General features: G+C 37.1%; 1 pseudogene; it reads right to left on the bottom strand.

The window, feature by feature from the left end:
* Positions 429–18,092, bottom strand: Gm6956 (predicted gene 6956; annotated as a pseudogene).

The raw sequence follows: 24,893 nt of genomic DNA on the forward strand, positions 1-24,893 counted from the left end.
GGTCTGGTGGGGTGGGGGTAGGATGGTGGGAATATCCTCTTAGAGATGAGGAGTGGGGGTGTGGGAGCATGAGGCAAGGAGGTATGGGATGTGGAACAATCAGAGGGTGGACAAGGAGGGGGATAAAGTCTGGACTTTAAAAAAAGATTAAGGAATAAATTTTAAATAATTCACTACATTAGTGTGTGGAAGTTCGGTACAAAGGACTATTTGCCACTCACTTATTCATTTAGATTTTGTTTGGAAGTTAATATAAAGAGGCTCTTACACTTAAACAAGAAAATGATTAAAGATGTTTAAAAATAAAGGAGTTCTATTTTGACTCTAAAGGTATACCTCCTAGTTAACTTTGTAATCACTTCACGGGGGTTAACTTCATTCTTAGAATCATCAGAATTACAAGGATTAAAGAGCCTTTCAAACTCTGTTTCATAGGAGACAAAAAAGTTAGTGAATTTTTATTAGGTTACAAATGTACTAGCAAGTGAGAAATATGTATGCTTCATTAGTCTGAAGATGGGAAAGGAGAAGAGTACTTCAGAGTATGCTTCATAATGTCTCTTCAACATCTACATCAAAAAGCATATCGTAGTTGTTGGTCTCCATGTTCATCAAACCCTAAAACAGAAAAGCACTTCTTACTAAACAAACTCCCAAGGATACAAATATGAAAGATTCTGTGCAAATGATGTATAGATGTGCTATGTTTAGTTAAGCAGGATAATTATAGTGTTAATAAACTATGAGGTACTTCTGAGGTCACATTCCCAATTTATCATTTCATGTCTTGAATAATTCCTACAAAGTCATTAGGATTTTACAGATAATATCAGTCACTTCAGCAAGAAATAATTCAAAATAGCAAGTAGTTAAACTTTTTGATTCCTAAAACATATTTCGTTTCCTAAGGACATTTTATGGACCATGTGCAACATACCTCCATGGACTTCTCATGCATGTCTTCAATTGCTTCCAGGGTCTGTCTCTGACTGCATTCGGACAGTTTTAATGCTTGTTGTTCTTTTTGATAATTGTTCTACAAATGTAAAAGGAAAACATTACTGTAACAATTCTGTTCATTTTTGTTGTTACTGCCATGCAGCATGAATGCTAGGCTAACATCCAACCACTTAATGTATTTCCAATACTAAAATGTTTACGTGAGCAAAAATAATTCCATATGAAAAGTAAAAGGAATAGTTTTCCAAGTGATTTAACATTTTAACAACTATTATGACTAAATATACTTATATTTTTAAGTAACATGAAATACAATTATACAACCAATTGTGGGTTAATAAAACTTTTTTTATGAGAAATTTTTTGCCATGCTGCAGAGACTGGCCTTAGCCTCTCAAGTACTTAAGTTTATAGGCATGCACCATGTAAACATGAACTTGGTAAAATCCTAGCCCTGGAAGCTTCACTCTAGCTAGTGTTAATGCTTTTACCATATGGTGGCCTCCTTTTTCTAACTAGCAGAAGTAATCCCAGGAGGTGGTTCACTAACTCATCCCTGTATCTAGCCCCCACCTAAGGTGTATGTGCCATGTCTTCTACTTTTTCTTCCTTTCTTAAGGATGCCTTATACTTATTCTTTACTACGTCCAACATCTTCACTTTTCTCAACTATTGTCAAGAGTTTCAGCAATTGTAACTGTTATTTTAAATTCATGACTTTAGCTGGTCGTCAGTGTAATGCCTATAAAACTAACTTTTATAAAGTTTGAGTTAGAATGATCACAAGATCATGAATAGTCTTGATCACTTAAAGATACCCTGCCTCGAAATAAAGTGTAAAAAGATGTCTGGGGACAAAGTTTAGTGGTAGATTTGTTTTCTCTAGGTTCCAATCTCAAGTAACACATGGAAGAAGTAATATAAATTTCTCTTTGTATTCTTTATGTTGGCAGACAACCATGGTAATTTGCATTTAAAAAAATTAAGAAAAGCCGTTTCCACCTTTTCTCCTTGTGCTACTAGATTCCTATTTCGTCCTTAATTCACTGTGGTCAGTTTTGTACCTCACATTTCCACTCAAATCATCCTGATTAAGTACAATGGCCTGCACTTTGTGAAGTTTCCCTTTAAAAAATGTACACGTGCATACATATGGAGACAAAGGATTAATATTGGTTGTCTTCTTTGGATGCATCCCACGCTTTGGGAGACAGGGTCTCAATGAACCTAGAGCTCATCCATTAGGCTACAACTGGTGGCTAGGAAGCTCTGGGAATCTTCTTATCTCTGAACTAAATCTGAGTTTGGTGGTTCTAAAATGCTCACCACCACACCAACTTTTATTGTTGTGGTGGTTTGTTTTTAGTTTTGCTAGTTTGTTTTGTTGTTGGTGGTGGTGGTGGTAGTGGTGGTGGTGGAGGTGTGTGTGTGCATGCTTACTCAGGGAATATAAACTCGAGTCTCCATGCCTACAGTGAGAAAGATTACCAAATAAACCATCTTCCAGCCCTGCAAATCTATTTTATTTGGCCCATTAGCAGCATATGACAAAGTTAGTGAACTTTTCTTCCTTAAATGTTTTCCTTCACTCATGGTAGTTTTATTTGTACCAATTGTTCTCTTCCCTTACTGGTTCACTCTCACCCCCCCACCCCCACATCATGCAGAGTTACAAATATTGAAGTACTCTGGGAGTCTGTCTTTAGACTCCTCATATACATGGATGATTACTTCCCCTTGAAATTTCATCCAGGGTTCAAGGTTTAAAAATTGCCTTCAATTGGAGTATTCATTTACTTTTTATCTTTAGTCCCTATCTCTTTCCAGAACTGACTCATAATGGCGGCTTCCTCAATGCCTTCCCAGGCAGGAATGGATCTCCTGTTCATTTCAAATTGAATACTTCTCAAACCATTAACCAATCAAATAAAAAATAGTTAATATGGTCATCATCTTAGATCTTACTTGGAAACTATGTGATGACTACAGTCATTGGTACAGTAATGGAGAGATGATCTAAAATAGTTTGGTGATATTCTTCCACAGGAATATTCTGCCAGGGCTGTTGAGAAAGGTTGTTTCTATCCACTGTTGTTACTAAATTTGTACTAAGTTTAGGATTGTAAGAACTGATTTGCCAGTTTGAGTTGGCTTTCGAATATTAACAACAGAGTCCAGATGACAGAAGTAAGCAAGCTTTCTCTCTCCTTTCAACTGTACCTGAGGCTGACATAGTGTGCTTCCTTTTGTAGAAACTGGTAATCCTCTCTTCATCTTTCAGCAAAAGTCTGCCTCTTTAAAATTTATAATCTGGTCTACCAGAAAATACCTAGTGGTTTTCATTGATATAGTATGTGATCATACTTCTCTGCTTTACAATTCAGTAGGACTAGAACAGAACCAAGGATAGATAGATAATGAAACTTAACTTCGTTTCATGTGCCCAACACAAGGCTAGTTTCTCCATTCTTTTTGATACTTAGTTATTCTAGGTTAATTATAAAGTTAGTTATGATACCAACCACTGATTTTTCTTGTTCTTCATTGAATTTCTGTATATCCATATCAAACTTCTGCTCACACAATTTGTTGTTGATCTTCTTTCTGTAAAGCACAGTAATAAAAGCAGTCACATTTCATACCAATATGAAAAAGAACACTCAAAACAAATTAAATTGACCATTTCATACTATGAAAAGAAAAACAGCAGTAAAAAATTATCTAATGGGAAATCATTATAGTTTTTTTCCCTGAAAGATTATCAGAGAAGTCTTCTTTTATGTTTTAGCTTTTCAAAAATTAAAGAAGTTTTAATACATATATATCTTATTTTAGAAAATTAATTGTAATTCAAAGTATTTTTTCATTATTTTCTATCAAATATAATGTCTAATTTATTTTCCTATATTGATTCAGTTAAGACTTAGTGCAAAACATAAGTCAATTAAAATATACAAATAGTCTGCATATGTAATTGATTTTTTTCCATATTGTTAAACATAATAAACAACAAATTATATTTCTAAGATTTTGTGCAAGACTTCTGTGTTTCCACAATGAATGTAAATCAAATTTTAAAATCTCATTAACAGGTACTTAAAGTAGAAAATAAAAATTTTCACAGATTTCTAAGATTTAGATTTAGTTTCCTTGAAGGCATGAAGTTATAGGGTTAACTGCTTAGACAAAATCAAAGACACACATTTTTACTAAAAGCTCAGTAATGTTTTTTTTTTTTTTCAACTTCAGCCACAAATAATTTTTAAAATGATACAAATGTGACCCTACAAAACTAACAACTCTACCTCTCCCATTTGTTCGTTTGCCAAAGTCATTCTAATTTCTGGTTGCATTTTTTTGAAAGAATCTTTGATATAAGTTTCCATGTGATTTCTCATTATGTGACGCCAGGTCCAAGGTGTCTGAAATAATCATCTTATATGTATGGGCAACAGGCACATATGTGGTGCACATATATACCTGTAAGCAAAACACTAATACACAAATATGTCTGAAAAATAGGTATTAAGAGCATTGTTTCTTAAGCCATTTAAGACGTTTTGGGTCTATGATCCTAGTCTAGGAACCTTAGCAGGAGATTTCCAGTGTAAAGGACAACATAGGTTACATAGGAAAATTCCAGCCAGCCTGACATACATAGTGAGACTATATATCAAAGACAAATTATTATCCTCTAAGAAAGCTCATGCAACATTCAATTACATATAATTTAAAATAGATTCTTTGGGATCTGAGTTTCATTCCCTCACTGGTTAGTAAATTTGTCTTTCACTTTCAGTTACATAATTCATTTTATAAAAATCAGTGAGGGGATTGGTGAGATGATTCATCAGTTAAGAGCACTGGTTCAATTCCAGAGATCTGAGATTGGATTCCCAGAATCCACAAGGTGGCTCACAACATATAACTCCAGTTCCAGGGAATTCAATGCCTTCATCTGGCCTCCTCAGGTACAAGACATACAAGCTGCGTACATACACACATGCAAGCAAAACAAACATACCCATAAAATAAAATTTAAAAAAAAAGTAATAAGGGTTATATTAAAGAATTCATTTTTCCATTGTGCCATTTAAAGAAAAGCACACAGGAGTTTTAGAAAAGAAACTGACTTAATATAAAATTAATACTGGGTCAAAGCAAAACTGTTGCATGTACAGAATTTTGTATACATATCACTTAGCTTTGAATACATGGAATGTAGAAAAGTTTACATCATTTTTTCCCCTAAAAATCCCTTCAATGCAGTTATGAAGATGCCTCAGTAATAAATAGGGTTTACTGTGAAAGGAGGAGGTTCGCAAGTTTGATTCTAGTACCCATTTAGAAAACTAACCATGGATGGTTGCTTCTACAATAGCAGCACTGTGGTAGGCAGAGTGAGAATTGCTAGGACTTGCTGGCTGCTTATCTAGCTACATGTTCAGTGAAAGAGCAGGTCTTACGGGAGTAAGGTGGAAAGAAATAGAGCAAAACCCAACATCCTCCTCTGCCCTCCACATGTGTATATATGCAACACAGACACAAATATATGAAAAAATTAAAATTAAGTTTAATTAATGTCACAGCTGTTGAAAAAGCACCATTTTCACTTATGTACCACAGCAAAAATAAGTCCATGATGCTAAATAAAAATATTTGCAAGAGTCCGTGTCATGAGTAGATCTTGGGTGCTGACCTAGTCCCACAATACACAGAGGAAGCTCAAATCCCAGGTGCTCTAACAGTCCCAGGATCACAGGAATGGCCCCGACATCAGGAGTAACTGAGTCCCTAAGGATCCAGGGACACAGGAACTCCTGCCTTTCCAGTGGCATGGATTCCTTCTGGTCTGAAACTGCACCTGGATCAGACCTGGGGTACTGGCTCTGCACCCACTCATAAAAGACCCAGAGGGAGCACGACTCCCAGGTATTCTGAAATGCTCAAGATCACAGGATCACAGAGGAAGCTCAACTCCCAGGAGATCAGACACACCCAGGAACACTGGAGTTCTGACAGAAGAGCACAGCTGAGGGCACAACATCTTTCCCAACACCCTGTGTATCTGGGACCCCCACAAGAACGAGGGAAACAAAATCATCCTCCCGGCCAGAGGCACAGGTTCCTTGCAGTATGCAACTGTGCCTAGAGAAAACCTAGGGCTCTGGCACCCCACCAAATCTTGCAACACCAAGAAAAAGATTAACCCCCAGGAGCTCTGACACAGCAGGATCTCAGGAGATTGGTCACACCAGGATTTCAAGATCCAAGAGGCAGCATGATTTCCAGGAGCTCAGACACACCCAAAATATCAGGATCCCAGGATCCCAAGATCTCAGAGATAGCTGGACTCCTATGAGTTCTGACACAACTAGGATTACAGGAGGGACAGGCTCCAGACAGAGACAGCAAGGGAAGGTAGCACCAAAGAAAATGAGATGGCACGAGGTAAGTGCAAGAATATAAGCAATAGCAACCAAGACTAGTCGGCGTCATCAGAAACCAGTTTGGCCACCAGAGCAAGTCTTGAATACCCCAACACATTGGAAAAGTAAGATTCAGATTCAAAATCACATCTCATGATGATGATAGAGGTCTTTAAGAACAAAAGTAGTTCCATTAAAGAAATACAGGAAAACAGCTAGAAGCCCTTAAAGAGGAAACACAAAAATCCCTTAAAGAGTTAAAGAAAACACAATCAAACAGGTGAAGGAATTGAACAAATACCATCTAGATCTAAAAATGGAAATACAGAATAAAAACTCACAAAGAGAGATGAACCTGGAGAAAGAAAACCAAGGAGACATATATGCAAGCATCTCCAACAGAACACAAGAGATAGAATAGAGAATCTCAGGTACAGAAGATACCATAGAAAACATTGACACAACAGTGAAAGAAAATGCAAAATGCAAAAATATCCTAACCCTAAACATCCAGGAAATCCAGGACACAATCAGAAGACAAAACCTAAGGAAAATAGGTATAGAAGAGAGAGAAGATTCCCAAGTCAAAGGGCCAGCAAATATCTTCAACAAAATTATAGAAGAAAACTTCCCAAACCTAAAGAAAGATGCACATGAACATACAAGAAGCCTACAGAACTCCAAATAAACTGGACCAGAAAAGAAATTCCTGCCGACACATAATAATCAGAACAACAAATGCACTAAAGATAAAATATTAAAAGCAGTAAGAGAAAAAAGTCAAATAACATAAAAAGGCAGACCTGTTAGAAATACACCAGACTTCTCACCAGAGACTATAAAAGCCAGAAGATTCTGGACAAATGTTATATAGACCCTGAAAGAACACAAATGCCAGCCCAGGCTACTATACCCAGCATAACTATCAATTACCGTAGATGGAGAAACCCAAGTATTCCATGATAAAATCAAATTCACATAATATCTTTCCACGAATCCAAACCTTCAAAAAAATAGATGGAAAACTACAACACAAGGAGGGAAACACTACACCATACAAAAATCAAGAAAGAAATCTTCTTTCAACAAACCCCATAGAAGATAGCAATATAAACATAATTCCACCTCAAACAACAAAAGTAACAGGAAACAACCAACATCACTGGTCTTTAATATTTCTTCATAGCAATGGATTCAATTCCCCAATAAAAGACATAGAGTAATAGACTGGATACATAAACAGAACCCAGAATTTTGCTGCATACAGGAAACCCTCCTTAGTGACAAAGACAGACACTACCTCAGAGGAAAAGTCTGGAAAAAACTTTGCAAGCAAATATTTCCAGGAAACAACATGGAATAGCCATTCTACTATGGAATAAAATCAACTTACAACCAAAAGGTTTTTGTTATTGTTTTTTTTTTGTTATTGTTTTTTTTTTTTTTTAAAGATAAGGACTGTCACTATACTTGTCAAAGGGTGAATCAACAAAGATGAACTCACAATTCTGAACATCCATGCTCCAAATGCAAGGGCAACCAAATTCATAAATGAAACTTTACTAAAGCTCAAAGTATATATTGTACCCTACATAATAATAGTGGGAAACTTCAACACCCCACTCTCAGCAACGGACAGATCCTGGAAACAGTAACAAAACAGAGACACTGTGAAACTAACAGAAGTTATGAAACAAATGGTTTTAACAGATATCTATATCTATAGATATCATGGAACATTTTATCATAAAACAAAAGAATGTGCCTTCTTCTCAACACCTCATGATGCCTTCTCCAATACTGACCATATAATGGGTCACAAAACAGGCTTCAACAGATATAAAATATTTAAATAATCCCATGCATCCTATCAAGTCACCACGGACTAAGGCTTATCTTCAATAATAATATAAATAAGCCAGGCATGGGGGCACATGCCTTTAATTCCAGCACTCAGGACACTGAGGCAGGTGGATTTCTGAGTTCAAGGCTAGCCTGGTCTACAAAGTGAGTTCCAGGACAGCCAGGGATACACAGAAAAACCCTGTCTTAACCCCCCAAATAATAATAATAATAATAAAAATAATAATAATAATAATAACAACAACAACAACAACAACAACAATAATGATATAAATAATACAAAACCCATATATATACACGTGGTAGTTGAACAACAGTCTAATCAACGATAACTCGGTCATGGAAGAAATTAAAGACTTTTAGAGTTTAATGAAAATGAAGCTATAACATATCCAAACTTATGGGACACAATGAAAGCATTCCTAAGAGAAAAACTAATAGCTCTGAGTACCTCCAAAAAAGAAACTGGAGAGAACATACACTAGCAGCCTGGCAGCACAGTTAAAAGCTCTAGAACAAAAGGAAGCAAATTCACCCAAGAGGAGTAGAAGGCAGGAAATAATCAAACTCAGGGCTGAAATCAAACAAGTGGAAACAAAAAGAACTATACAAAGAATCAACCAAACCAGGAGCTGGTTCTTTGAGAAAATCAACAAAATAGATAAACCCTTAGGCAGACTAAAGAGAGGGCACAGAGTCAGTATCCAAATTTACAAAACCAGAAATGAAAAGAGAGACATAACAACAGAAACTTAGGAACCCCCCCCCCAAAAAAAATATCAGATCCTACTATAAGAGACTATACTTAACAAAACTGGAAAATTTGGATGAAATGGACAACTGTCTAGACAGATATCAGGTACCAATTTAAATCAGGACCAAATAGACCCTGTAAAAACTCCTATAACCCCTAAAGAAATAGAAGCAGTCATTAATAGGCTCCCAACCCCCTCACAAAAAATAAAAGCCCAGGATCAGATGGGTTTAGTACAGAATTCTATCAGACCTTCAAGGAAGACCTAATACCAATACTCTTCAAACTTTTATGCAAAATCAAAAGAGAAGGAACACTTTTCAATTTTCTATGAAGCCACAATTACACTTATACCCAAAACATACAAAGACCCAAATGAAGAAAGGAAACTTGAGACCAGTTTCACTTATGAATATTGATGCAAAAATACTCAATAAAATTCTGGTAAACCCAATCAAAGAACACGTTAAAATGATCATCCTTCATGATCAAATGTTCTTCATCCCAGGGATACAGGGATGGTTCAATATATGGAAATCCATCAGCATAATCCACTATGTAAAAAATCTTGAGAAAAAAAATAGTATTATCTCATTAGATGCTGAGAAATCATTTGCAAAAATTCAATAACTCTTCATGATAAAATTCTTGGAAAGATCAAGAAATCAAGGCCCATACCTAAACATAGTAAAAGCAATATAGAGCAAACCAGTATCCAACATCAAAATAAATGGAGAGAAACTTGATGCAATCCCACTAATATGAGACAAGACAAGACCACTCTCTTCCTACCTATTCACAGTAGTATATAATATAGTAGTATTTTATAGTACTAGAAGTTCTATCCATAGCAGCTATACAACAAAAAGAGGTCAACGTGATAAAAATTGGAAAGGAAGAATTCAAAATATCACTATTTGCAGATGATATGATAGTATATGTAAGTGACCCCCAAAATTCCAACAGAGAACTCCTAAACCTGATAAACAAATTCAGCAAAGTGGTTGGATATAAAATTAACTCAAGCAAATCAGTAGCTTTCCTCTACTCAAAGGATAAACAGGCTGAAAAAGAAATTATGGATACAACACCCTTCACAATACTCACAAATTATAATACCTTGGTGTGACTCGAACCAAGCAAGCGAAAGATCTGTATGATAAGAACTTCAAGTCTCTGAAGAAAGAAATTGAAAATCTCAAAAGATGGAAAGATCTCCCATGCTCATAGATTGGCACAAATAATTTAGTAAAAATGGCCATCTTGCCAAAAGCAATCAACAGATTCAATGCAATCTCCATCAAAATTTAAACTCAATTCTTCGTAGAGATAGAGCAATTTGAAAAATCATTTGGAATAATAGAAATCCAGTATATCAAAAAACTATTCTCAACAATAAAAGAACTTCAGGGGGAATCATTCCTGAACTCAAGCTGTATTATAGAGAAATAATGATAAAACTGTATGGTAATGGTACAGATACAATTACTTCATGAAATTCACAGGCAAATGGATGGATCTAAAATATATAATCTTGTGTGAGGTAACCCAATCCCAAAAGTACAAACATGGTATGCACTCACTGATAAGTGGATATTAGTCTAAAAGCTCAGAATACCCAAAATGTAATTCACAGACCACATGAAGCTCAAGAAGAAAACAAGACAAAAGTGTGGGTGTTTCAGTCCTTCTTAGAATGGGGAACAATATACTCCTGGGAGGAAACATGGAGATAAATTACAGAGCAGAGACTGAAGGAATGACCATCTAGAGTCTGCATAAACTGTGTATCCATCCCATATACAGACACCAAACCCAGTCACGATTGTGGATGCCAACAAGTGCTTGCTGACAGGAGCCTAATATGACTTTCTCCTGAGAGGCTCTGACAGAGCTTGGAAAGAACAGAGGCTGATGCTCACAGCCAACCATCAGACTGATCATAGGGTTCCCAGTAGAGGAGTTAGATGAAGGACTGAAGGATTTGAAGGGGTTTGCAACCTTATAGGAAGAACAACAATATGAACGAACCAGACCTCCCAGAGCACCCAGGGACTAAGCCATCAACAAAAGAGGGGGTCCCATGGCTCCAGTGCATATATAGCAGAAGATGGCCTTGTCAGACATCAGTGGGAGGAGAGGTCCTTGGTCCTGTGAAGGTTCAATGCCCCAGTGTACGCACATGCAAGGGTGGGGAAGTGGGAGTGGGTGGGTGGGCGAACACCCTCATAGAAGCACAGGGAGGGGTAATGGAATAGGGAGTTTCTGGGGTGAAACCAGGAAAGGGCTATTATTTGAAATGCAAATAAAGATAATATCACATAATAAATAAATTAAATTAAAATAAAAATATTCACAAAATACTACATATAAATAAGTCATTAAGATGTCATATAGTATATTAATCAATATTATCTAATATATAAATTATGTTAATACTATATAGTTTTAAACAAATTATATATCCAAAAATGTACCTTCAAAATTTCCCAGTATATTTTGTACTGGAGATCTGTGAAGTAATTAAAGCTTTACAAAGTAAGGATGCTGGGGATACTGTTTGATTGCTCAGCTTTTGTCCTACAAGCAGGACGATGAGAGTTTGACCCACAACATTACACCCTCCAAGAAAACCATTCAAATTAAGGATTAATCTTATAGAAATATTGTTTATAGTATATATCATATTCCAATTATTAATATACATTACTTGCTATACAATCAATTAAACTTTTCTGGAAGTACTTACACTAAGAAGGAAATAATAAGTTTGAACATATTACCGTGTATCTCCAACTACTTCTTCAGGATTTGCATTCCCATCATGAGTTACTGGATTCTGTACTGGGTTCGTAATAAAACAAGATATTAAAACAATTATGTTATTTTGCAAATTTTAATGAAATACTTTGTGATCATTCAGGCATAGTGCCAACATTAGGTTTTAAAGCAGATCTATTATTTGCCTAGAAGTTAAACAAAATCAAGTAATGTCTAATTGTCATCTAAAAATATGTTTTAAGCTATTTATTTATATGTTGTGATTAAAGACAAGAGATACAATATGAGATTTTTGATCTCCTTTACAAGCCTAAGAAGAACAACTGAGAAAAAAAGGAAGTGTAACATCAATGCCCATCATTAAATATCTGGTACCTTCCATAAGGTCCAATTCTGAAGCATTCCTAACTTGCTGTTCACACTTAACAAATTCCAGTTTTCCATTGGTGTCTCTACAGAACGTGCAAAACGCTGCCATTCCTCTGAGAAACTTACGTTTTCTGATTTAAAATAAAAAAAGAAATTTTCTCAAGCAATTTGAATAAAAAATCACTTAAACAAATAAAATTGAAATATAAAATAACATTAAGGAATGCTTTTTACAAAAACAGCACTTCATAATTGCATGAAGGGTTTAAAGATAAAACCATATTTCTATTACCCTCTGATTTAATACTAAAGACTTTAGTATTTAAACATGGAACACAATAGTTGGCTTCAAAGATAGCCATTAATAACCTTAACTTTAATATGTACACATTTTTAAAAAGAATTATTTAAGTTGAACCATTATTAACCATCTTTTAACAGGTCACTGACTACCTCCACAGAGACTTCCCCCTACCATGCTTCCTCAAGAAACTTCCCTTCCTCAAGAACTCAGCTTCGTGGCCACCACAAAGCATACTGGGTAACAGGGTTTGGGCAGCTGGAAAACAATCTCAGCCAAGCCCCTTGCTGACTGGCCGTGTTTGCACATGCTTACAAAAGTGAGAGAGGCTCTATCAGTCATCTGTCATCCAAGCAGCAAAAAAGAGGTAGTATTTTAGCTGCCACTACTACCCAGAAGCTTTCCATTTTCCAAGTTTGCAATACTAACTTGAAAGTTAAAATAAAATGAACCCCAAAGAAGACTCTCCTACTTTGTTTCAGTTGAAGGGGCTGTTATGTGTATTTCGGATTTGTTTTATTTATTTAACTAACGTGCTTCTGCATGTTTGTATTTGTTCAACATGCATGCATGGTGCTCATAGAAACTAGAATAGGATGCCAATTCCCCTGGATCTAGAATTACAAATGGTTGTGAGCCATTATATGGGTCCTAGGAACTAAACCTTGGTTTTCGAGCAACAAGTGGTCTTAATTTGAAAGCTATTTTCCATCCCTGTCCTGTGTGTGTTTTAAGGTATGCTGGATCATTTCTCTCGATAGATGTTTATTTTTAATATACAGTGGAGATTATAGAAATATGACACTTTCCTAATATTGTCTATTTCCAGAAAAAGAAAAAAAAACATAATTTTAAAGGATTCTGTAAATCATAAAAAGAGATTCAGCAAAAATGATGTGTATACATTTCAGTATATGTGTGCAGAAGAAGGCTGTATTCTCAATCATATTCCAACTTACATTTTTTGTTTGTTTGATTTTCCAGACAGGGTTTCTCTGTATAGCCCTGGTTTTCCTGGAACTAAACCTGTAGACCAGGGTTGCCTCAAACATAGAAATCCCCCTGCTTCTGCCTCCCAAACGCTGGGATTAAAGGCATGCACCACCACTGCCTGATCCAACTTAAATCTTCAGATACAGGGTCTCTCTGAATCTGAAGCTCACCAACGTCACTAGCCTGGCAGGCAGCTAGCTTTCTCTACCTACTCAGCACTGGACTGCAGCCTGCATTTTTAAAATGGATTCTAGGCCCCAACCTTAAGTCCATATATTTTCAAGGAAAGCACTTTACCAAGTGAGCCATAATTCTAGCCCCTCTGCAAGGTTTGATATGTTGCTGTAGCCACTGTCTTTTTTTTTGGGGGGGGTGTATTTCTCTAATCATGCCTAAATTTAGGTTCCTAAAATGCTTAAAGCTGGTTTTGTTTGTTTCCTTATAATAGCCAATTGCATTTCTTGCTCACTTTACAGTTAATTGGGCAAACTGGAAAAACTAACATTTCATTTGCGAGGCTTATTGCTGCTGTGTTTTGTTTGTTTGGTAGGTGTTTTGTTAATTTCATGTGTTGGTTGGGTTTTGTTTTGTTTTGTTTTGTTGGGTTTTGTTTTGTTTTCACCACTGAAGATGAAACTCATAGCTTTTACATGGTGCTGTACCACTGAGGTACACCTTCAGCTAATTTTTGTTTCTGAATGTTGGGTGAGTAGTCATCTGTATGTGTTTTAAAGAAAACTACAATTACTGTGAAACCTAAAATTATCCTCTTATGCTGTAGGGTTTATAGAGATCTGATGCCATCTTATGTCCTCTTCAAACAACAGGCAAATATCTCCAAAAACACCTACCTCCAGATTTATCCAACATACTGTCTTGTTCATCTCTGTGAAGAAAGGACAATAAAATTTTAAAGTCAGAAATATAGTGGACTGGTAGAGCATTTGCCTAGCACACAAAAAACTTTACACAGGAACTTCTTTTAATTATTTAGAATAAATATATAATGTTTGGTTTGGAACAAATGTCATATGCATATAAAATACATGGCAGACAACCAAAGTGAACCTGAATTATTTACTTTTAACAATTCATACATTTACACCCCACAGTAGTTTATTCATAACTCTCCCACACTTGCTGAGACCCTTCTTCTTCCCAGATGGTCCCCCTCTTATTTTTATTATGTTTCTCCTTTTGTTTGTGTGTATATCTGGGAAGATCCCATGCAGGTGGGTATATTGTCCTAGTTGGTATGTGTTTGTGATGACAAGGACTTAAGGACCCCAAGCTGGGCTTGAACTCAATATATAGCTGCATCTGACCATGAATTGTTGATTTTCCTGAATCTACTCCTCCAGTGAAGGGATCACAAACACTACTTTTGAAGTACTCTATTGAACTGGGAAAAATTGAAAATATTACCTTATATCTTCATCTGCTTCTACGTGAGGCGGCATATTCTCATGTTTGCCAAATGCTGGCCTCTTTACTATATTGACAATAGAAAATGGAAACATTTGAAAGTATGTATATAAGTAATAGTTAATAAAGTATTTTCAATTTGCATTTCTCTGGAAAAACTGCCCACGTGAGTTTTTCAAACAGCAATACTCCTCCTGGTCATATTCTCAGAAGATATTCCAACTTGTAATAATGACATGCTTCACTATGTTCATAGCATCCTTATTTATAATAGCAAGAAGCTGAAAACAACCCAGATGTCCCTCTTCAGTGGAATGGATACAGAAAATGTGGTACATTTACATAATGAAATACTACACAGCTATTAAAAACAATGAATTCATGAAATTCTTAGACAAATGGATGGATCTGGATGATATCTTCCTAAGGGAGATAACCCAATCACAAAAGAACACACATGATATGCATTCACTGATAAGTGGATATTATCCCAGAAGCTCAGAATAACCAAGATACAATCTGCAAAACCCATGAAAATCAAGAAGAAGGAAGACCAAACTGTGGATACGTCATTCCTTCTTAGAATGGGAAACAAAATGTCCATGGAAGGAGTTATAGAGACAAAGTTTGCAGCTGAGACTGAATGAATCCAGAGACTGCCTCACTCAGGGATCAATCCAATAAATAACCAACAAACCCAGACTTTATGGCAGATGCCAACAAGAGCTTGGGGACAGGAGACTGATATAGCTGTCTCCTGAGAGGATCTGTCAGTGCCTGACAAATACAGAAGTGAATGCTCACAGACATCCATTGTACTGAGCACAAGGTCCCCAATGATGGAGCTAGAGAACGTACCCAAGGAGCATAAGGGGTTTGCAGCCCCATAGGAGGATGAACAATATGAACTAACCAGTACCCCCAGAGTTCCCTTGGACTAAAGCACCAATCAAATAAAACAGATGGTGGGACTTATGGCTCCAGCTGCATATGTAGGAGAGGATGGCCTAGTATGTCATCAACGGGAGGAGAGACCCTTGGTACTGTAAAGGTCCTATGCCCCAGTATTAAGGAATGCCTGGGCCAGGAATTGGGGGTGGGTGTGTTGGGGGCAGGGGGAGAGGTGAGAGGAGAGGGGATTTGCAGAGGGGAAATAGAAAAGGGGATAATATTTGAAATGTAAATAAAGAAAATATACAATAGAAAAAAGGAATGAAATAATTTATTTGCAGGTATTATGAAATAAATTCATGTTTTGCTAACATATAGGAACACCGTTCATGTCTTTTTCTGGGGTAAAATCATAGCAAGTTATCGTTTCTCAACATATTATGTCTACAGTGCCAAGAGTAGGTATATGCACTGCTAAAACTCGGGTATAGGAATATATAGATATAGGTAAAATTAGAAATGAAGTATATGAAAACTTAGAAAAGACTTCTTCCTTTGCAGGTGAGTTAGGAAAGGTCTAATGAACTTCAGGACACAATCAATACTGAAGACTGGATACCTTCAGAATGAGCCTGCTCTTCTTCTTCATCTGAATCAAAGTCAAGAAGTAATAAGTAACCATCCTTTGGTATCACCCACAGTTTCTTAATAGACATTTTTCTCTTAAGCGCTCAGTTGTCTTCTTAATTAAAAAATAAAAAGAAAAAGAAAAAAAGAAAAAAGAGTTGTTATCTAAATCCAAAGGTATCATGTAAATAGTTAAAAATGTCAAAAAGTCAAATAATTATCTTAGCTCATTGAAAGATTGTTTCTTTTGTTTTTTAACACTTATATTTTTAAAATTTGTCTTTATCAGAGAGTTTTGCATACATATTCAATATGGTCACACGTGTACATGTGTATGTGTGTGTGTGTGTGTATGTGTATATGTATGTGTATATGTATACACACACACACACACACACACACACACATACACACATATATATATATATGCTTCCCCTTACAATTTCCTTCATGTATCCCATTTGTCATGTCCCTCTCCCTCCCAACTTTGTTTTAAAATCTTCTTTAACTTACTTATTTTAAATCCTTCTTTAGAACCCAAGTTAACAATCTGCCATTTCTCAGTTTAAAAAAGGCAAAACAGGCCAGCCTTTAATACGTGAGTCCTCCCTTTCTCAACAAAAATGATGAGCAAAATGTGTTTGCATTTAAACTTTGAGGCATCTGAATTTTGGTACTATCTCCCAAAGATTCTTTTTAAACAAAACATCAGCAATTCTGATTTTCAGTATATCTCAGTTTTAAAGTAAATTCATAGTACTATCCAGAAAGATGATGAACATGGTAACTATATATTCATGTCAAGAAGACCCAATGCTCAGTCTACAACAAACCCTCACCACCACTACCCACACAGAAAATCCTTATATTGGAGAAATTTGGGATTGGGGGAAGCCGAGGATTTCAAACATCTGAAGATTGTAAGTTAAAGGCCAGCCCAAGACAGACCAGTCTGAGCTACAAAGGAAGATCCCATCCTACAGAACTAAAACTGAGAGAAAAAGCTGAACTTGGTGGTCCAAGTCTTTAATCCCAATACATGGGCGATTAGACAGGAGGATCCCTGTTCAGACTCCTTTCCAGATTACTTATTAATCTCTTGTAATGTCTCCTCTTCTTTTTTTCATTCATTCTTCCTACGCCACTCCCCTCTCTGCAATGTCCATACAGTCTATACCAAAGGAACACACCGTAGAGAAGACAATGAAGAGGGAGGAATCCTCAGTGTATTTTAATTGGATCCCGGACAGCACACAGGACAAGCGTCAAGTTGGACCCTAAGGCTCCTTACAGCACACAGGACAAGCGCCAAGGCTCCTCACTCACAGCCCCATGCTCCCCCGACCCACAATCCTGCAGCCAGCTCTCTGATCCTATCCCAAGGCCCCATGATTGTGTCCTCCAAGGGTTCACAATCTTCTAAGGCCCTGACCTGTTCAATCCTCTGCCATGAATATGGTCCTCCACCTTCAGTTAACAATCAGAAGCCATAGGAAATGGCGATCATGAGGCATTTCTTCACCTAGTGGCCACCTGGGCCTGATATGCCCCACCCTGTCATACCTCGATTAACTGTCCAACAACCCTGAGCAGAGCCGATTATCACTTAAAGGTTATCTCAGAGGTGAACACCTTCACAACTGCACCCTTCCGTGCTTAACTCCTCAATGGTAAAAAACGTTGTCAGCAGAGATGCCTGGACTGAGGATTCTGAGGACCCTTTGTGATGAAAGCTGGAGAAATCAGGTCTGTGCTGATTGGCTGAATATATCCTGCTCCTGCGTACATGGAGTACCAGGCACCATCGCTTCAAAGGGAGTTTTCAGAAGGTGGGAATGAGCTACTACTGGCTTCAAGACAATTTCTAGGTTTATAAGCCCTTTCATACTTGAAAACCTTGAACAAATGTGAAACATATGAAACACTGCAAACGGCACAACTTTATTTCAACAGTAGAGGCTCTTGCATGCCATTTTGGTTTGTATTTATTCATGTGTGTAACATTGAATGTGTGTGGACTCTTTCTGAATGTACATACACACACCACAAGAGTTTATTCTGTCCTAAGAGATCAGAAGGGAGCATCCAGATCCCCTATATCCCCTGGTACCCTCCTGTCTCCACCTTCCTAGTACTGACCTTGATTACAAGAACGTGCTAGACCCTTCTGGCTCTCTCTCTCACTGTTGCGTACAGAGGCTGGAAATGTGCACTGATTCTCTGAAACTTTAGCTGTGCATAAATTGTGAGCCACGATGTGGGTGTTTTGTGCCTGGTCATCTGCATAGAACAGGTGCTTTTAACAGAAGAGTCATTTTTCCAACCACTGTTTTGTGCACTTATTTGCACTCCTATGGTTTCTTCAGGTACCAGGCATGCATCTGGTGTGTTTAAATTAATGTTGACCTAACACACACACACACACACACACACACACACACACACAAAACCCACTGATATTTTTTAATTTGCATATTTCTCAATAACTCCTTTTGTCCTATTTCACGCCTTGTACAACTTCCTTGTGAGGTGTATTCCTTTTCTTTGTTTTTTGTTTGTTTTCAAATTTTTTACTAGATTTTTTTTTTCATTTACATTTCAAATGCTATCCTGAAAGTCCCCTATACCCCCCCCTCCCGGTCCTGCTCTCTTACCCATCCACTCATATTTCTTGGCTCTGGCACTCCCCTGTACTGCAGCATATAAAGTTGGCAAGACCAACGGGCCTCTCTTCCCAGTGATGGCTGACTAGGCCTTCTTCTGCTACATATGAAGCTAGAGAAACAAGCTCTGGGGATACTGGTTAGTTCATATTGTTGTTCCACCTATAGGGTTGCAGACCCCTTCTGCTCCTTGAATACTTTCTCTAGCTCCTCCATTAGGACCCTGTGTTCCATCCAATAGATGACATTGAGCATCCGCTTCTGTATTTGCCAGGCACTGGCATATCCTCACACAAGACAGCTATATCAGAGTCTGTTCCGCAACATCTTGCTGGCATGTGCAATAGTGTCTGCATTTGGTGGCTAATTATGGAATGGATGCCCGGGTGGGGTAGTCTCTGGATGGTCCATCCTTTCGACTTAGCTCCAAACTTTGTCTCTGTAACTCCTTCCATGGGTATTTTGTTCCCTATTCTAAGGTAGTATGAAGTGTCCATGCGTTGTTTTCCTTCTTGATTTTCTTGTGGGTTTTTTTTTTTTTGCAAATTTTATATTGGGTATTGTAAGTTTCTGGGCTAATATCCACTTATCAGTGAGTGCATTTCAAGTGACTTCTTTGTGATTGGGTTACCTCACTCAGGATGATGTCCTCCAGGTCCATCCATTTGCTTAGGAATTTCATAAATCCACTGTTGTAATAGCTGAGTAGTACTCCATTGTGTAAATGTACCACATTTTCTGTATCCATTCCCCTGTTGAGGGACATCTGGATTCTTTCCAGCTTCTGGCCATTATAAAAAAGGCTGCCATGAACATACTACTGCAGGTGTCCTTCTCTGGGTATATGCCCAGGAAAGGAATTACTGAATCTTCAGATATTACTATGTCAAATTTTTTGAGAAACTGCCAGACTGATTTCAAGAGTGGTTGTACAAGCTTGCAATCCCACGAGCAAAGGAGGAGTGCTCCTCTTTCTCCACATCCTCGCCAGCATCTGAGGTCACCCGAATTTTTGATCTTAGCCATTCTGACTGGTGTGAGGTAGAATCTCAGGGTTGTTTTTATTTGCATTTCCCTGATGGTTAAAGATGCTGAACATTTTTTCAAGTGCATCTCAAACCTTCGGTATTCCTCAGTTGAGAATTCTTTTTTAGCTCTGTACCCCATTTTTTTGGGTTATTTGAATTTCTTGAGTCCTGCTTCTTGAGATCTTTGTATATATTGTATATTAATCCCCTATCAGATTTAGGATTGGTAAAAATCCTTTCCCAATCTGTTGGTGGCCTTTTTGTCCTATTGACAGTGTCTTTTACCTTACAGAATCTTTGCAATTTTATCTGGTCCCATTTGTTGATACTTGATCTTACAGCACAAGCCATTGCTGTTCTGTTCAGGAATTTTTTCCACTATGACCATATCTTCGAGGCTTTTCCTCACTTTCTCCTATATAAAATTCAGTGTCTCTGATTTTATGTGGAGGTCTTTGATCCACTTGACTTAAACTTTGTACATGGAGATAAGAATGGATCAGTTCTCATTCTTCTACATGATAACCACCTGTTGTGCGAGCACCATTTGTTGAAAATGCTGTCTTTTTTCCACTGGATGGTTTTAGCTTCCTTGTCAGAGATCAAGTGACCATAGGTGTGTGGGTTCATTTCTTTTTTTTTAAGTTTTATTAGGTATTTATTTCATTTACATTTCCAATGCTATCCCAACAGTCCCCCACATGGTCCCCGACCCACTCCCCCTCCACTCCCCTCCCCCACTCCCACTTCTTGGCCCTGATGTTACCCTGTACTGGGGCATATAAAGTTTGCACGACCAATGGGCTCTCTTTCCACTGATGGCCGAATAGGCCATCTTCTGATACATATGTAGCTAGAGACATGAACTCCAGGGGTTACTGGTTAGTTCATATTGTTGTTCCACTTATAGGGTTGCAGATACCCCCAGCTCCTTGGGTACTTTCTCTAGCTCCTCCATTGGTGGCCCTGTGATCCATCCAATAGTTGACTGTGAGCATCCACTTATGTGTTTGCTAGGCCCCGGGATAGTCTCACAAGAGACAGCTATATCAGGGTCCTTTCAGCAAAATCTTGCTGGTATAGACAATGGTGTCAGTGTTTGGAGGCTGATTTTGGGATGGATCCCCGGGTATGTCAGTTTCTAGATGGTCCATCCTTTCATCTCAGCTCCAAACTTCGTGTCTGTAACTCCTTCCATGGGTGTTTTGTTCCCAATTCTAAGAAGGGGCAAAGTGTCCAAACTTTGGTCTTCGTTCTTCTTGAGTTTCATGTGTTTCGCAAATTGTATCTTATATTTTGGGTATTCTAAGTTTCTGGGCTAATATCCACTTATCAGTGAGTACATATTGTGTGAGTTCTTTTGTGATTGGGTTACCTCACTCATGGTGATGCCCTCCAGGTCTATCCATTTGCCTAGGAATTTCATAAATTCATTCTTTTTAATAGCTGATTAGTACTCCATTTTGTAAATGTGCCACATTTTCTGTATCCATTCCTCTGTTGAGGGTCATCTGGGTTCTTTCCAGCTTCTGGCTATTATAAATAAGGCTTCTGTGAACATAGTGGAGCATGTGTCCTTCTTATTGGTTGGAACATCTTCTGGATATATGCCCAGGAGAGGAATTGCATGATCGTCTGGTAGTACTATGTCGAATTTTCTGAGGAACCGCCAGACTGATTTCCAGAGTTGTACAAGCTTGCAAACCCAACAATGGAGGAGTGTTCTTCTTTCTCCACATCCTTGCCAGCATCTGCTGTTACCTGAATTTTTGATCTTAGCCATTCTGACTGGTGGGAGGTAGAATCTCAGGGTGGATTCATTTCTGTGTCTTCAATTCTATTCCATTGATCTACCTGTCTGTTGCTGTACCAGTACCATGCAGTTTTTATCACAATTGTTCTATGGTACAGCTTGAGGTCAGCCATGGTGATTCCCCTAGAGGTTCTTTTATTATTGAAAATAGTTTTTGCTATCCTAGTTTTTTGTTTTTGTTTTTTTTTCTGTTTTTTGTTTTTGTTTTTGTTATTCCAGATGAATTTGCAAATTGCCTTTTCTAACTCAGTGAAGAATTGAGTTAGAATTTTGATGGGTATTACATTGAATATGTAGATTTTGTTCGGCAAATAGACATTTTTACTATATTAATCTTGCCAATCCATGAGTATGGGAGATCAATTTATCTTCTGAGTTCTTCAATTTCTTTCTTCAGAGACTTGAAGTTCTTGTCATACAGACTTTTCACTTCCTTAGTTACAGTCACACCAATGTATTTTATATTTTTGACTGTTGTGAAGTGTGTTGTATCCCTAATTTCTTTCTCATCCTCTTTATTCTTTGTGTAGGGAAAGGCCACTGACATGTTTGAGTTAATTGTATATTTAGCTACTGCACTGAAGTTGTGTATCAGGTTTAGGATTTATCTGGTGTAATTTTTGGGGTCACTAATACATGCTATCATATCTTCTGGAAATATTGATATTTTGCCATCTTCCCAATTTATATTTATTTGTTAGCCTTTTGTTGTTGATTTGTTCTTGCTAGGACTTCAAGTACTATGTTGAATAAGTAGGGAGAAAGTGGGCAACCTTGTCTAGTCCCTGATTTTAGTAGGATTGCTTCAAGTTTCTCACCATTTAGTTTGATGTTGGCTACTGGTTTGCTGTCTCTTGCTTTTATTATGTTAGGTATGGGCCTTGAATTCCAGATCTTTCCTCAACTTTTACTATAAATGGTGTAGTATTTTGTCAAATGCTTTCTCAGCATCTAATGAGATGATCATGTGGTTTTTGTCTTTGAGTTTTTTTCTCTAGTAGATTAAGTTGGTGGATTTCTGTATACTTAACTATCCTCCCATCACAGGGATGAAGACTACTACTTGATCGTGATGTATTCTTGGATTCAGTTTGCAAGAATTTTATTGAGTATTTTTGCATTGATATTCATAAGGGAAATTGGTCTGAAGTTTCCTTTCTTCATTGGGTCTTTGTATGGTTAGAGTATAATTGTAATTCTGGCTTCATAGAACAAATTGAATAATGTTCCTTCTCTTTTGATTTTGCATAATATTTTGAAAAGTATTGGTATTAGGTCTTCTTGAAGATCTCATAGAATTTTATACTAAACTCATCAGATCCTGGGCTTTTTTTGTTGTTGTTGTTTGGGAGACTATTGATGACTGCTTCTATCTCTTTAGGGGTTATGGGAGTATTTCCATGGTTTATCTGATCCTGGTTTTAATTTGGTACCTGATATCTGTCTAGATAATTGTACAAGTCATCCAGATTTTCCAGTTTTGTTGAGTATAGGCTTTTGTAGTAGGATCTGATGATTTTTTTGGATTTCCTAAATTTCTTTTGGTATGTCTCCCTTTTCATTTCTGGTTTTGATAATTTGGATACTGTCCCTGTGCCCTGTAGTTAGTCTAGCTAAGGGTTTGTCTATCATGTTGATTTTCTCAAACAACCAGCTCCTGGTTTGGTTGATTCTTTTTATAGTTCTTTTTGTTCTTCTTGGTTGATTTCAGTCCTGAGTTTGATTGTTTCCTGCCTTCTATTCCTCTTGGGAGAATTTGCTTCCTTTTGTTCTAGAACTTTTAGTTGTGCTGTCAAGCTGCTCCTGTATGCTCTCTCCAGTTTCTTTTTAGAGGCATTCAAAGCTATGGGTTCTCCTCTTAGGACTGCTTTCATTGTTTCCCATAAGTTTGGGTATGTTGTAGCTTCATTTTCATTAAACTCTAAAATGTCTTTAATTTCTTTCTTTATTTCTTACTTGACAGAGTTATCATAGAGTAGATTGTTGTTCACCTTCCACGTGTATGTGAGTTTTCTATTATTTATAGTTTTATTGAAGATCAGCCTTAGTCTGTGGTGATCTGATAGGATGCATGTGATTATTTCAATATTTTTATATCTGTTGATGCATGTTTTGTTATTGATTATATGGTCAATTTTGGAGAAGGCATCATGAGGTGCTGAGAAGAAGGGATATCCTTTTGGTTTAGGATACAATGTTCTATAGACATCAACTAAATCCATTTGTTTCATAATTTCTGTTACTTTTATTGTGTGTCTGTTTAGGTTTTGTTTCCAGAATCTGCCCATTGATGAGAGAGGGTTGTTGAAGTCTTCCACTATTATAGTGTGCAGTGCAATGTGTGTTTTGAGCTTTACTAAAATTACTTTTATGAATGTGGATGCCTTTGCATTTGGAGCATAGAAGTTTAAAAGTGAGATTTCATCTTGGTAGATTTTATCTTTTATGAGTATGATTCCCACCACCTTGTCTTTTTTGATAACTTTGGGTTGGAAGTCAATATTATTCCATATTAGAATGGCTACTCCATCTTGTTTCTTGGGACCATTTGCTTAGAAAATAATTTTCCAGCCTTTTACTCTGAATTACTGTCTGTCTTTGTCCCTGAGGTGGGTTTACTGCAAGCAGCTAAATGTTGGGTCCTGTTTTTGTAGCCAGTCTATTAGTCTATGTCTTTTATTGGAGAAGTGAGTCCATTGATGCTAAGAGAAATTAAAGAAAAGTAATTGTTGCTTCCTGTTATTATTGTTGTTAAAGTTGCGATTTTGTTCTTGAGGCTGTCTTCTTTTAGGTTTGTTGAAGGATTACTTTCTTGCTTTTTCTAGGGTGTAGTTTCTATCTTTGAGTTGGTGTTTTCCCATTAATATCCTTTGAAGGACTAGATTCGTGGAAAGATATTGTGTGAAATTGTTTTTGTCATGGAATACTTGGGTTAATCCATCTATGCTAATTGATTGTTTTGCTGGGTACAGTAGCCTAGGCTAAAATTTGTGTTC

The sequence above is a fragment of the Mus musculus genome, chromosome X (assembly GCF_000001635.26).
Source record: "Mus musculus strain C57BL/6J chromosome X, GRCm38.p6 C57BL/6J".
NCBI classification, from domain to species: Eukaryota; Metazoa; Chordata; class Mammalia; order Rodentia; family Muridae; genus Mus; species Mus musculus.